General features: G+C 36.2%; 1 long non-coding RNA gene and 1 other non-coding gene across 7 annotated transcripts; one reads left to right on the forward strand and one right to left on the reverse strand.

The window, feature by feature from the left end:
• Positions 1–3878: 3878 nt before the first annotated feature.
• On the forward strand, positions 3879–9670 carry LOC141707998 (uncharacterized). 6 transcript variants are annotated; one of them, XR_012569274.1, is made up of 4 exons: positions 3879–4219; positions 4570–4691; positions 8099–8311; positions 8483–9670. It is a non-coding gene; the product is annotated as an uncharacterized LOC141707998 (long non-coding RNA). The 6 variants fall into 6 exon arrangements; XR_012569276.1 differs by having other exon boundaries at positions 4651–4691; XR_012569277.1 differs by lacking the exons at positions 3879–4219; positions 4570–4691 and adding an exon at positions 4701–5953.
• Positions 9671–11031: 1361 nt separating this feature from the next.
• On the reverse strand, positions 11032–11138 carry LOC141709328 (small nucleolar RNA R71). Its single transcript, XR_012569912.1, has one exon. It is a non-coding gene; the product is annotated as a small nucleolar RNA R71 (small nucleolar RNA).
• Positions 11139–11929: the final 791 nt, after the last annotated feature.

Genomic DNA, 11929 nt, shown 5'->3' on the forward strand with positions numbered 1-11929 from the left:
GAAACCGTAAAAGATTTCACAGAAGTTAAGTTCATTTATTCCCTTATAGGGTATCGTTGTGTGGAGCGACCTACACATTTACAATGATTTGCCTTGTATGTGGCTTCAGGGTAGTTATTGGGGCTTCCTTAATAATTTTCTTACCTTAGTCCTAATGTTTTAGGAATTTTCTACCACTTTTAAGATTTTTCCTTTATTTTTTGGGATTTTTCCTTATTTTTTTGGATTTTGCTTAATTTCCGGAAAATATTCATAATTTTCAGGAATTTTGTTAGGAATTTTCCCTAATTTCCTGGAATTTTCCTTAATTTCCAGAAAATATTCATAATTTTCAGGAATTTTTCTAGGAATTTTCCAATTTTTCTGAAGCTTTCTTGAATTTTTAAGGAAATTATTTCAGAATTTATTATTTTTCTGTATTTCCCTGAAATTTCTCCTTTTTTCTTCTCTTTCTATATTTTTTTAAAATAATTTCGACCAGGAATCCATTCGACCAGGATCCTGGTTGAATTATGGTTCCAAAATTTCTGGTCGAAGCTCCTTTCAGTCAGGATGATTCGATCAGAATCCTGACCGAACTAAGCTCCCATATTTTTTGATCGTGCATAGTTTCGACCAGGATGATTCGAGAAAAATCCTGATCAAATTTCGGTCAGAATTCATTTTAAGCTCAGATTTTGACTGAATTAAGGCCCCTTATTTTCTGCTCGTGGAATTTTCGATCAGGAATGTTCGATCAAAAATCCTGACCGAACTCGGTCAGGATTTATCGCTGACTTTGGTTTTTCTGACCGAATTAAGGGTCCATAATTCATGATCGAAGGTTTATTCGACCAGGACCTTTCGATCAGGATCTTGGCTTTAGTTTAGATCAGAATTCCTTGTTATTGATCGAATTATTGGCCAATAATTCCTGATCGAAGGTAATTTCGACTAGGATTATTCGATCAGAAATCCTGATCGAATTTAGGACATGTTTTTTGATTAAATTTTGCCCACTCTTGAGCTGGACTTTTCTTTTTTGGCCTATATTTTATCTGGGTTTTTCTTTTTGGCCCATATTTTGTCTGGGCTTTTCTTTTTGGCCCATATTTTTTTCTGGGTTTTTGTTTTTGGCCCAATTCTGGAACGATCCTGAATTCTCTTTATATCATTTTATTTTATTTTTATTTTATCCAGGAAACTTCTGGAACTTTCCTGATTTTGGGCCCAAGCCTTTGGGCTGGCCTTTTAACCTGCTATAAACAGTAAAAATTCTTTTTTTACCGGCCCATTAACCGGCTAAGGGGGTTATAGAAGAGAGGAGGGTGAAGTGAGATATCACAACTCAATTTCTCATTCTCACTTCAAAAGCTCTCCTCCTCTCTCTCAACCTCCAAGAGCTTTCTGTTAGAAAAAAACCTTTTCCGGCCACCTTCTTCTTCCTTCCTCCGCCTCAAACTTTACTCCAACCTCCATTAATGGCTGACAAAGGTTCAGAAAGGGCAGCGAAGATTGCTTCAGCATCTAAGAGAGGTAACGACATCGAAATTCGCTCTTCTTAAATGTCGTTGATAGATATGATTTATATTAGGGGCGACGAATACCCGTCTAACGCTCACTTAGATTCTTTCGATTATTGTAACAAATTGTATATGGCAGATGCTATTAACAAACTTAACACGACTTACAACGTTCTCGCTCCCCTTAGGATAGTTCCTGCTAAAGGTGGTGATCATACATGCCACTAGAAGGCTAACACTTTATTTGTTTATGCTGATGCCCTTACTGCGGGGCTAAGGTTTCCTTTTCATAAGTTCATTCCTAGATTATTAGTTAATTTGCAAATCAATCCTTGCCAACTTCCCCCAAATTCCTGGAGAAATATCATTTGTTTCATGGTTTTATGACTTAGGAGTGCTTTTCCTCTTTCCGTAGCTGTGTTTAGGAAAAAATTTCAATGCTAAAATTGTGCCCAACCTGGTTGGGTTTATTTTAGAAAAAGACCCAAGTCTCCACAAATCTTAAACAGTGCTTCAGTCCCTGATAACAACCAGCACTGGAGGGATAGTTTTGTTGGGCTCAGATGGGAGAATGGTGACTAGGGCACACTCTTTAGATCCTGCTTTGGGAGTTCATTGATGGTATCTCTAAAACCATCCACCTATCTCCTGAGGAAACTATCATATATAATGAGCTTATAAAGGATAATGGCCAGACTCCCAGATGGACTTTATTAGAGGAATTTCCTTCGATTCAAGTGGGACTTTCCTCAGTCTCTCCGAAGGGTACTTCTTTTATTCCTATCCCGTGTTTTCTTCTTTTTTTCATGCGCTATTGACACCACTTATCTTGGTTTTTCCTTTGTTTTTACAGCTGCTAAGGAAATCAATAGTGAGAACTTTCCTGTTAATGAGGAAACAACAAAAATGAAAAAGGCCCGGCTTGCGGGGTTGGATCCCCGCGATAAGGCACTGGAGCTTAGCTTTTTGAGGAAGCATAAGGAGCCTATGGTGGAGACTTCTTCTGGGGGGACTAAAACCCCAGCTACTCCTGCTTCTGTTGCTACTGGTGCTTTCTAGCCTCTCTGGGGGTTCCGTCGAGAGGACACCGTGGTTGGTTCTACGAAGTACGCATGGGATTTATCCTATCATTCTGTGACCCCTAAGGACTTCATTGATATTGTGGCTGGTCCAGACTTAGAGAGGATAAAGCTTATGGGTGCCCAATCTCTAGCCTCGGTAAGGGCCTTCCCTTTTTTCTTTTATATATTTGTAACATTCTTTTATTCCTATGGTTGCGTTATTCTCTTGCCTTACGTCCTTTTATTATTCTTCTTCTTCTTTTCAGTCTAATGCTTATTTTTAAGTGGCTGTGAGGCAAGCTGAGTCCTGGAAGAAAGCCTCAGATAACGCAGATAACGCCCTCAGGAGGCAACAGAGAGAGTATGCCGCGCTGGAGAAGAAGATGAAGCACAAGGAGAAGGAGCTAGGGGAAGCTAACGGCGAGTTAGTTACTCTAAGAGCTGAGAAGGACAAATTCATTGATGCTTACTTAGATATGGATGAGTTTTCTCAGACTATGAGGGTTAGGGATGATTCAGTTTTTCCCGGGTTTTTCAGGACTGGTTGGGACAAGGCCCTTGGGACCGTGAACGTGGCTTGTTATGACATTAACCCGGCGGACTACGTGTGCCCCGATGATGAGACCTTACTACATAGGTTCCAGAGTCATCTTCCAGGCTTGCTCCAACGGATCTTAGCTCTTCTTCTTCCGAGACCGGCACTGCTGAGACGTTGAGTGAGAATGGAGGGGATGACGACATGGATGCCGATGGCACCTCTGCTACTTAGAGTTTTCATTGGCCCTGCGTGGCTTTGTTATTTATGTTCAGAACTTATATCAGCCTCTTTTATTTATCGAACTTTATGCTTTTTTATTCGAATTCATGCACTTAGTTTATTTACTATAACTTTGTGTGCTGTAGGAACTTAATACCATATTTTGGAAATTTTATAAATTTCATAAACTCTTGGGATTCATCCCTTACACAAGTCTTGGTAAAACTTATAACTTGAAAATAATAGTCTTATAAAACATAAAATTCTAAGCAAGCAAAGCTTACAGGTAATTTTCAACCTATTTATCATTTTGACAAATGAACATCTTTCCCATCAAACATATACATAATAGAAAGAAGCCTTTTTCTAATATTCCCACTACAAGAAAATGACCAATATACATCACCTCATAGACACCACTGTCATTAAGACCAATGTTAAAAATGTTTTTAACATTAGTTTGTTACAAAATGATGTTAAAAACCATGTTTTACATCAGTTAAAATCAAAACTTATGTTTAAACTACTTATTAAAAAACACGCGGAGAACGACCCCCTTAACAAAAACATTTCCCCCCTCTTTGCTGAAAACATTTCACTGCTTCATCTCCTTCATCTCTCACCCGATTCTCTCCTTCATCTCCTTCTATTTCCCGATTCTCTCTCAATCACTCACTCACTCTCAGCCTTCTACATTGAAACCCTAACTTATACTACCTTAAATAGAGCTATAGGTTTGAAACCCCTGATTTAAATCCTAGATTTCAAGTAATCAAACCCTAACTTTCAACTGAAATGGCCGATTAGTTGCAATTTTTGGTCGATTTGTATAAAGGAGGTTGAAAATTGGTCGATTTGTCCAAAGGAGGTTGAACCCTAGCTCGAATCTGCTGTAATTAGTAAGTGTTATTCTAATTTCTTTTCAAAATTCAATTTTCAGTTTTTAATTCTTTCTTTTTGTGAAATGGGTTGCTTGATTTTGGTTCTTGATTGTTTTGTTGATGTGGGTTTTTTGTTATTTTTGTATTTGGGGTTTTGAAATTTGATGTGGGGTTTTGATGGAGGAGCGGACTATTCATTTGATTGTATAGGAGAGACATCAGTGATAAGCACAACTTTATATTCTTGTTGTGATGTAATTATTCTGATGAAGTTGGGAGTAGAAAGCTTAGGATATTGATAGCTGGTAGATTAATTTATAATAACCGCAAGCTTGTGTCTTTATGTTTTGTGTTTTGCGGTGAGCAAGTCGGAACATAAGGAAGTTGGTGAAGGATGGGTTTATTATCAGGAAGCCTACCAAGATTCACTCTCGTTCTCGTGCTCGCAGGATGAAGGAAGCTAAAAGGAAGGGTCGTCATGCTGGATATGGTACTTTCTTACTTTTGTTACTTTCAGCATCTTACATTTTTAATCTTAAGGGATGACTGATATCCAACTATTCATTTGTTTGGAATTGAGGAAAATTTGTTAAATGCATATTTATTCAGATGTTACTTTATCTTAATAAATTATTCAATAGAAAAATAATAAATATTAATTAGTCAGGGATCCTTGGTTTTATGAATGATTATTATGTTTATCAGTTTTTTTAGGCATGAAAACTTCAGGCTATATGGAGAATTTTATTATAACACCGAGTGACAAGTTACCGTTTTTTACAATTATAGCTGAATCCACAAATACTTAATATATTTATTAAGTATTCAAATTTATATATGTAATATATTTCTAAATACTTGTTTATTTTAAGACTCATTTTGTACTTTAGGATTCAAAGAAAAGATCCCGAACATTATTGTATGATATTAACTTAACCATTGTACTGGTCTTTATGCAGGTAGTATCAATGTTTCTCATATATGAAGTGAAGACCATAGCTCTTTAAATGCATCATTTCTATATGATGAGAAAACTGTACAAACTATACAGATATCTTTTTGCTTCTTAATAGTGGAATTTATGATGATCACATTGATGCAGCATAGTTATTGTCATTATAGCCAATCACTTATGTTAGAGGGCACTATTTCTGGAAACTTATATTTGTTTTGATGTGTAGTCAGTTAGTTAAAGGCATGGTATTCAAAAAGCACGCTGCACACAAGCACATGCCAATTAGTTACAATAAACCTAGGCTGTTGTTGATTCATGGTGCTCTTGATCTTTCATCGAGGGGATTGTCATAATTTGAATCAATAAAACAGGTTTCAAGATTTAAATAAAGAATTATTTGCATTTGTATCTTACTACTCTCTATTCAACCTCTATTAATTATGAGTGATGTGGACAGGAGAAGGATACCCTTAAATCCATTATTGAAAGAATAGCGAAGTGCAACCCGACCATAATTTTAGTTGAAAAATGTTTCTCGTGATATACAAGAATCCATCCTTGCAAAAGGAACGACACTAGTTATTGATATGAAACTCCACCGCCTGTAGAGAGTTTCTCGCTGTACTGGTTCAATAATCTTATCATTAGATACACTGACCAAGAAAAAGCTCAGACAATGTGATTGCTTTCATTTCGAGTAGTTAGTACAGGAACATATTGCTAGTGGAGAGAGTGGAAAAAAATCTAGCAAAACTTTGATGTTCCTTAGTGGTTTTCCTACACGTCAGGTTTGTATAGTAAGTTCCTTTTCGCTTATAAAGTTTACATCTAGTCTTAACCATACTCTTTTTGAGTTCGCAAATGGTGCCCTTGTATTTCTTGTTGTTTGACTTTCATTATAATGCTTAAAAATAAAAGAGGAATTGTAAACTCAAAATTCATTTGTCGCTTAAGAGCTTCTATTCTACACTCTTTGTAGATGTAATTCTTGAAGTTTATTAATATCATATTATTTATTGTTTTTCAAAATTTGTTATGAGTTTTTAGTGCATATTGGTGTAGTATGACAAAGGCTTGCAACTATGGTCAATTAGGAATTTAAAATTAGTAACAATTAATTAGAAAGTTTTTTCCTATTTAGAGGTTTTTACTTGTCATAGAAACATTTGTATGAGAGCCCGGGTTCCTATCTTTAGGTAAAACAAATACTCTGTGTTGTCTTGGCATGATACTGGCTAGTTGTAGTTGTTGCGTTCAATTTTTTCATTGTCATTTAAACATGGCAGATCCTTGTGTAGAATAGCTGTTAATTTAATATGTCACTGAATTTACAGAATTTTGGAAATTTTTAGATATTATTGAAAGGAACAAACATTGAAGATCTGAAGAAGATTAAACTTGGGGTCTAGTATTCAGTCCTTGTGGCTTATCATTTGATTCTTGAGACGGCTTTCCTTCTAGATGAAAAGGCCATGTTCACTACCCTCCCTCTTGATAGACTGGTAAATATGTCATTACCTGATCAACAACCATATTTTTTTCCGGTGAGGCATATGCTCCTTGGCCCGTTGATTCTATTGTTAAAAGTGATTCATCAGGTGCAATTGATATCCACATCGCTGATGGATTTTGTAAAGAAGGGACAAGAGATGTAGGGTTAGAGAGTGATTAGTTACCTTATGAGCCATACAAACCTCTAGTTTTTTCCCCTTTTTCATCAATCTCAGCTTCCCTAAACAGAGGTTTTGGTGATAGTTTTCCTCTTTTATCTTCTTCTTAGCAACCTATCTTTACATATTTAGGCATCACTGAAGAAGTTCCTTATAGTCAAGTTCAATCTGCTAATATGCTTTCAACCAATTCAGTGGCAAATGTCAAATCTTATAGTCTAATACAGGATATTAATAGTGAAGAGAAGGCACTTGATAGGGATAGAACCTTAGTTCAGAGAAAAGCCCAATTGGATACACAAAATTCTGCCGGTGACTATAAAGATCAAATATAGTTTATGGATGATATTAACAGAATGTTTAATGCTGATAGTATCTTAGTACTGATGTCTCGCAGAAATTCCTCCACCGGAAGTATATGTGAGTAGAGTCATTTTTCTCATATTAAGTTCTACCGGAATTTTGATGTTCCACTTGGAATATTTTAAAGGATAACTTACTCAATCAGGTTACTACAAACTATTTATGTGATTTAAAATTATTTTTGTACTTTCTTCATAGTTCATATACATATTTATATTAAAATACGTATTGCTTCTATGACCATATAGTTGCTTCTATTTTCAGAGGCTTTTATGTAGCTTGTGTGGTGGATCACCAGAAGCTCATATATATTATTATGCACATCACAGTAACCAGCTCACAGTACATGTTAGATGTCATATTACACAAAAGCATCTTTCTGGTGAAACCGATGGAAAAATTTAGATGTGGAGTCGCTGTGGTGATTTTAAACTTTAAAATGGAAAGACACAATCTACAAAAAGAGTCTTAATGTCATCTACTGCCCGTGGTTTGTCCTTTGGAAAGTTTTTGGAACATAGCTTAGCGAACCACTTGTCATTTAGTAAAATTTCCATCCGCGGGTATTAATTGCATACTGACTTCCTCTACTTCTTTGGGTATTTGACCTTGTATTAATGTATATATTGTGAATTACATAAATAAATATACTAACACAACTATGCATGAAAGAGACTTGAATCCTCAACCTTTTATTATCGAGAGGAGAGTGGTATCTTCTACACTATTAGCGGGCATCATTATTTTTGGCAGTGTCTCTTTGTTGGCAGCAGCGTTCTCTTTTAAATATGTTGTTGAAACTAAAGGGAGATCTCTTCATTTCATCCCCGTTTTAGGCCTTTCTAGCCGGACAAAGGTAGCTTAGTATTGTATTTTTTAACTGATATGTTCCTTATCTCATGTTTACAGGTAAGAAGAAGCGGCTTTTTGAACTCTTTGGAAGCTGGTGTAGTGATGTAAGCACATTAATACCCGAGACACCAGAGAGTATGATTTTACGGAGAGATATATGATAGGGATATGATCAACTCTTGGGAAAACAGACGTCGTGTGACTTTTTTAGGTGATGTTGCTTATCCAATGCATCCAAATCTTGGCCAAGGTTGTTGTATGGCAATTGAGGTGATGGACCATTTTTTGATATTATCGAGTGTGCTGCAATCTTATTATCCAACAATATTCATAAATAGAGAATTGTTTGTTTATATATAGGATCATGGGTGATTTTTTTCTTTTGTTCAAATGGTTTTTATAGATAGTTTTAAGGTTATTTGTTTGACAACTATTTTGCAGGATTCTTAAAGTGAAGACAGTTCATAAAGTTAGCAGACATGCATCTGAGATGTTGTACACATACAAACCTTCTCTTGATTTTGGCTTATCAAAACTATTGGTAAGTTTCATGTTACCTTCATAAATATTCTTTCTCCTGCAATTTTTATAAATATTCATGTGCTAACTTCTTTTCATTTCAGAATGTGTTTGGAGTACATATTACAAATTGTGCCATCAAAATAGTACGTAAGTTTATGTATTGGTGTTGCCATCTGTTTATGATATGGATGATAGCATTATATATGATCTGCTTTAACATAGAAGACTAGTAGGAAAATTTCATTTTGACTTGATAATGTTTAGATTTGAGAATTATGTTTTTGATTTTGTCAATGATGTATATTGGAATACTTTGTATTAGTTTGATAATAATAATGGAAGTTGTGGTTATTTAGATGTGATTCATTTTGCTTGTTTTAGTTTTTGGTATTTTAATGTATATATATAAATATATATATATATATATATATATATTATATAATATGTAAATATGTTACTGTTGAGTGGCATTTATGACACTTTATTATGCTCTAAGAAGCTTTGAACTGATGCATTTGTACTCAAGTTGTTAAGTGTGTTAATGTGTTTTCTAGTGTTTTTGCATTTCAGGCATTATATAGGTAATCAGGTGAATTAGCATTATTTTGGTGCTAATTTGGTGTCAAGGTGGTGTTGGAATAAAAGCTCGTGGAAAGCAGCAAGGAAAAAGATGAAATCTGAGTTTTTCCCAGAAGGACGGCGCGCCCAGCGCGCGGCCGTGCCAGGATCCTAGAATGACAGCGCGCCCGCGCTGTCATAGCGGGCGGTCGCGCCAGTGCGAAAGTTTTGAATCCTGATTCTAATGCAATTCTAATTCGGAGACTTCCAGATTGATTAGGGCTGCTATATATATTCAAATAAGAACATTTTCATAGAAGAGATGTACCAGAGCGCAAAGAGAGCCGTAAGAAGACCGTTTTAGCATGGATTCAACGATGACGAAGAAGATCTTGTTTTTACTTATGAATCTTTGTTCTAAGTTGTAACTTGGATGCTAGTTTTCTTACTTGTGAACCTTTACTCTTGTTTCGTACTTGGTTTTGTTATTTAAGAATAAAGACTACATTTATTATACCATGTCTTTAATGGAACCCACATTGATGATGAGTTAAATTATGGGCTAATCGTTATCGTGGGGTTCTAGCGGATTTATTTATGGATTTCTTTAGTTAAATTGTTTATATGCCTTAGTGTGTGGTGATTGAATGATCACCTAGTATTGATTGTGCCTATTCGTTTTATAAGAGTCGCGAACTTGAAAGATAGCGTGTTAATTCTTAATGAAGTGACGGTGAATTTAAGGATTTAGAACTTGCCATGCTAGCATAGGTTCATGTGTTATTTTTATGCATGATTCGTAGGTAATTTTACCCATCTTACTTGCCTTGTATAATCATGATAGATAACTCGTGCTTTAAATCGTTATGGTCAAATTCTATAGATATATAGGGTCTCAATATAATTGGTGTCTATTCAACTTCTATCTCTTTTGTGGATGTCTGGTAGTATGTTATTCGTGCAACGAAAGTTGGCGTTTAGCAGTTTCGTGTTATCTGATTATTGTCATCACCATTGCATGCTAATGTTAAGAACAATAAGGCTATTGAATGAAGTATTAATGAAGTTAGAATCCCATGTTTGTCTCATATAATATACAACTCTCTTTACTCTCTTAGTTATAATCATTAGTTTAATTCGTAGTATAAACAACCCCGTCTCTGTAGGAACGAACTAGAAAAGATTCTATATTACTTGCGAACGCGTATACTTGCGTGAATTATTAGCGTGTGTTTAGCCCTAACAAGTTTTTGGCACTGCTGCCGGGGACTGCAGTGTTAACTTTTAGTTTATGTGTTTGTCATCAGTGATCGTTAAAGTTAATTGACTTGGACATTGTTACTTACATACTCTTTTTCTTATTGTATTTCAGGTAATCTAGCGATCGTTTATGCAAACGCGTTCACAAGTTCGTAGGAGAATTCTGGAAAAAGACGAGGAAGAAGTTGTAGGGGATCGTAGAGAAGATTTTGAGGACTAAGAGAAAGTAGCTGAAGAAGAGAAAACCGAAGAACCATCTTCATTAGAAAACCGAGGAAAAAGACGAGGCTTTAATGGACTTTTCTAAGCCTAAGATCAATGACATTCAGTCAAGCATCATCAGGCCAGTCATCAAGGCTAACACTTTTGAGATCAAGTCGAACACGATCCAGATGATACAGAACTCAGTTCAGTTTAGGGGTAATCCTATTGAAGACCCAAACATGTATATCAGGGATTTCATCGAGATCTGTGACACTTTCAAGTTTAACGATGTGTCTGAAGATGCTATCAAGCTGCGACTATTCCCATTCTCTCTGAGGGATAAAGTGAGGTGTTGGTTACATTCTCTACCACCAGGGTCTATCACCAATTGGGAGGATCTTGCTCAAAAGTTTCTCACTAAATTCTTTCCTATAGCGAAGAATGCTGCAATCAGGAATGCTCTTAATCAGTTTGCTCAGTAAACTGGTGAATCTCTGTATGAGGCTTGGGATCGATACAAGGAGATGCTAAGGAAGTGACCACACCACGGCATGCCTACTTGGATGATTATAAACTGTTTCTACAATGGTCGAGGTGTACACTCTAGACCTATGCTTGATGCAGCATCTGGTGGAGCCTTATGGGCTAAAAGCTACAATGAAGCATATGAGTTGATTGAGCTAATGGCAGCCAATGAATACCAGAATCCTACACAAAGAATGTTTAAGGAAAGGTAGCAGGAATTTTGGAAGTGGATCAAAATACTGCTATAGCTGCTCAACTTCAAGCTTTAACGATGAAAGTGGACTCTTTGGCCAATTATGGAGTTAATCAAATTACTAGCATTTGTGAACTTTGTGCGGGAGCACATGAAACTGAGAAGTGCGTTATTTCTAGCGAATCAACTCAATTTGTGAGCAACTTTCAGAGATCACAACAACAAGCTCCAGCCACTTATCATCCAAACAACCGCAATCATCCTAACTCCAGCTGGAGCAACAGTCAGAATGCGGTGCAACAATCTTATCATCCTTATACATCAAGGCAGTATAACCCTCTTGGTTTTCAGCAACCGCAGTATATCCCAAAGCAACAACTTCAACTTCAGCAGTTACCTCAAGCTAATGAAAAATCTGAATTGGAGGAGTTGAGACTCATTTGCAAGAGCCAATCCGTCTCTATCAAGAGCCAATCCGTCTCTATCAAGAGCTTGGAAAATCAGATTGGGAAAATTATGAATTCATTACTAAATCGTCAACCTGGCATGCTTCTGAGCGACACTGAAGTGCCAGGAAAGAAAGAATGGCAGGAGCATGTTAAAGCAATCACATTAAGGTCTGGTAA

The sequence above is a fragment of the Apium graveolens genome, chromosome 2 (assembly GCF_009905375.1).
Source record: "Apium graveolens cultivar Ventura chromosome 2, ASM990537v1, whole genome shotgun sequence".
NCBI lineage: Eukaryota > Viridiplantae > Streptophyta > Magnoliopsida > Apiales > Apiaceae > Apium > Apium graveolens.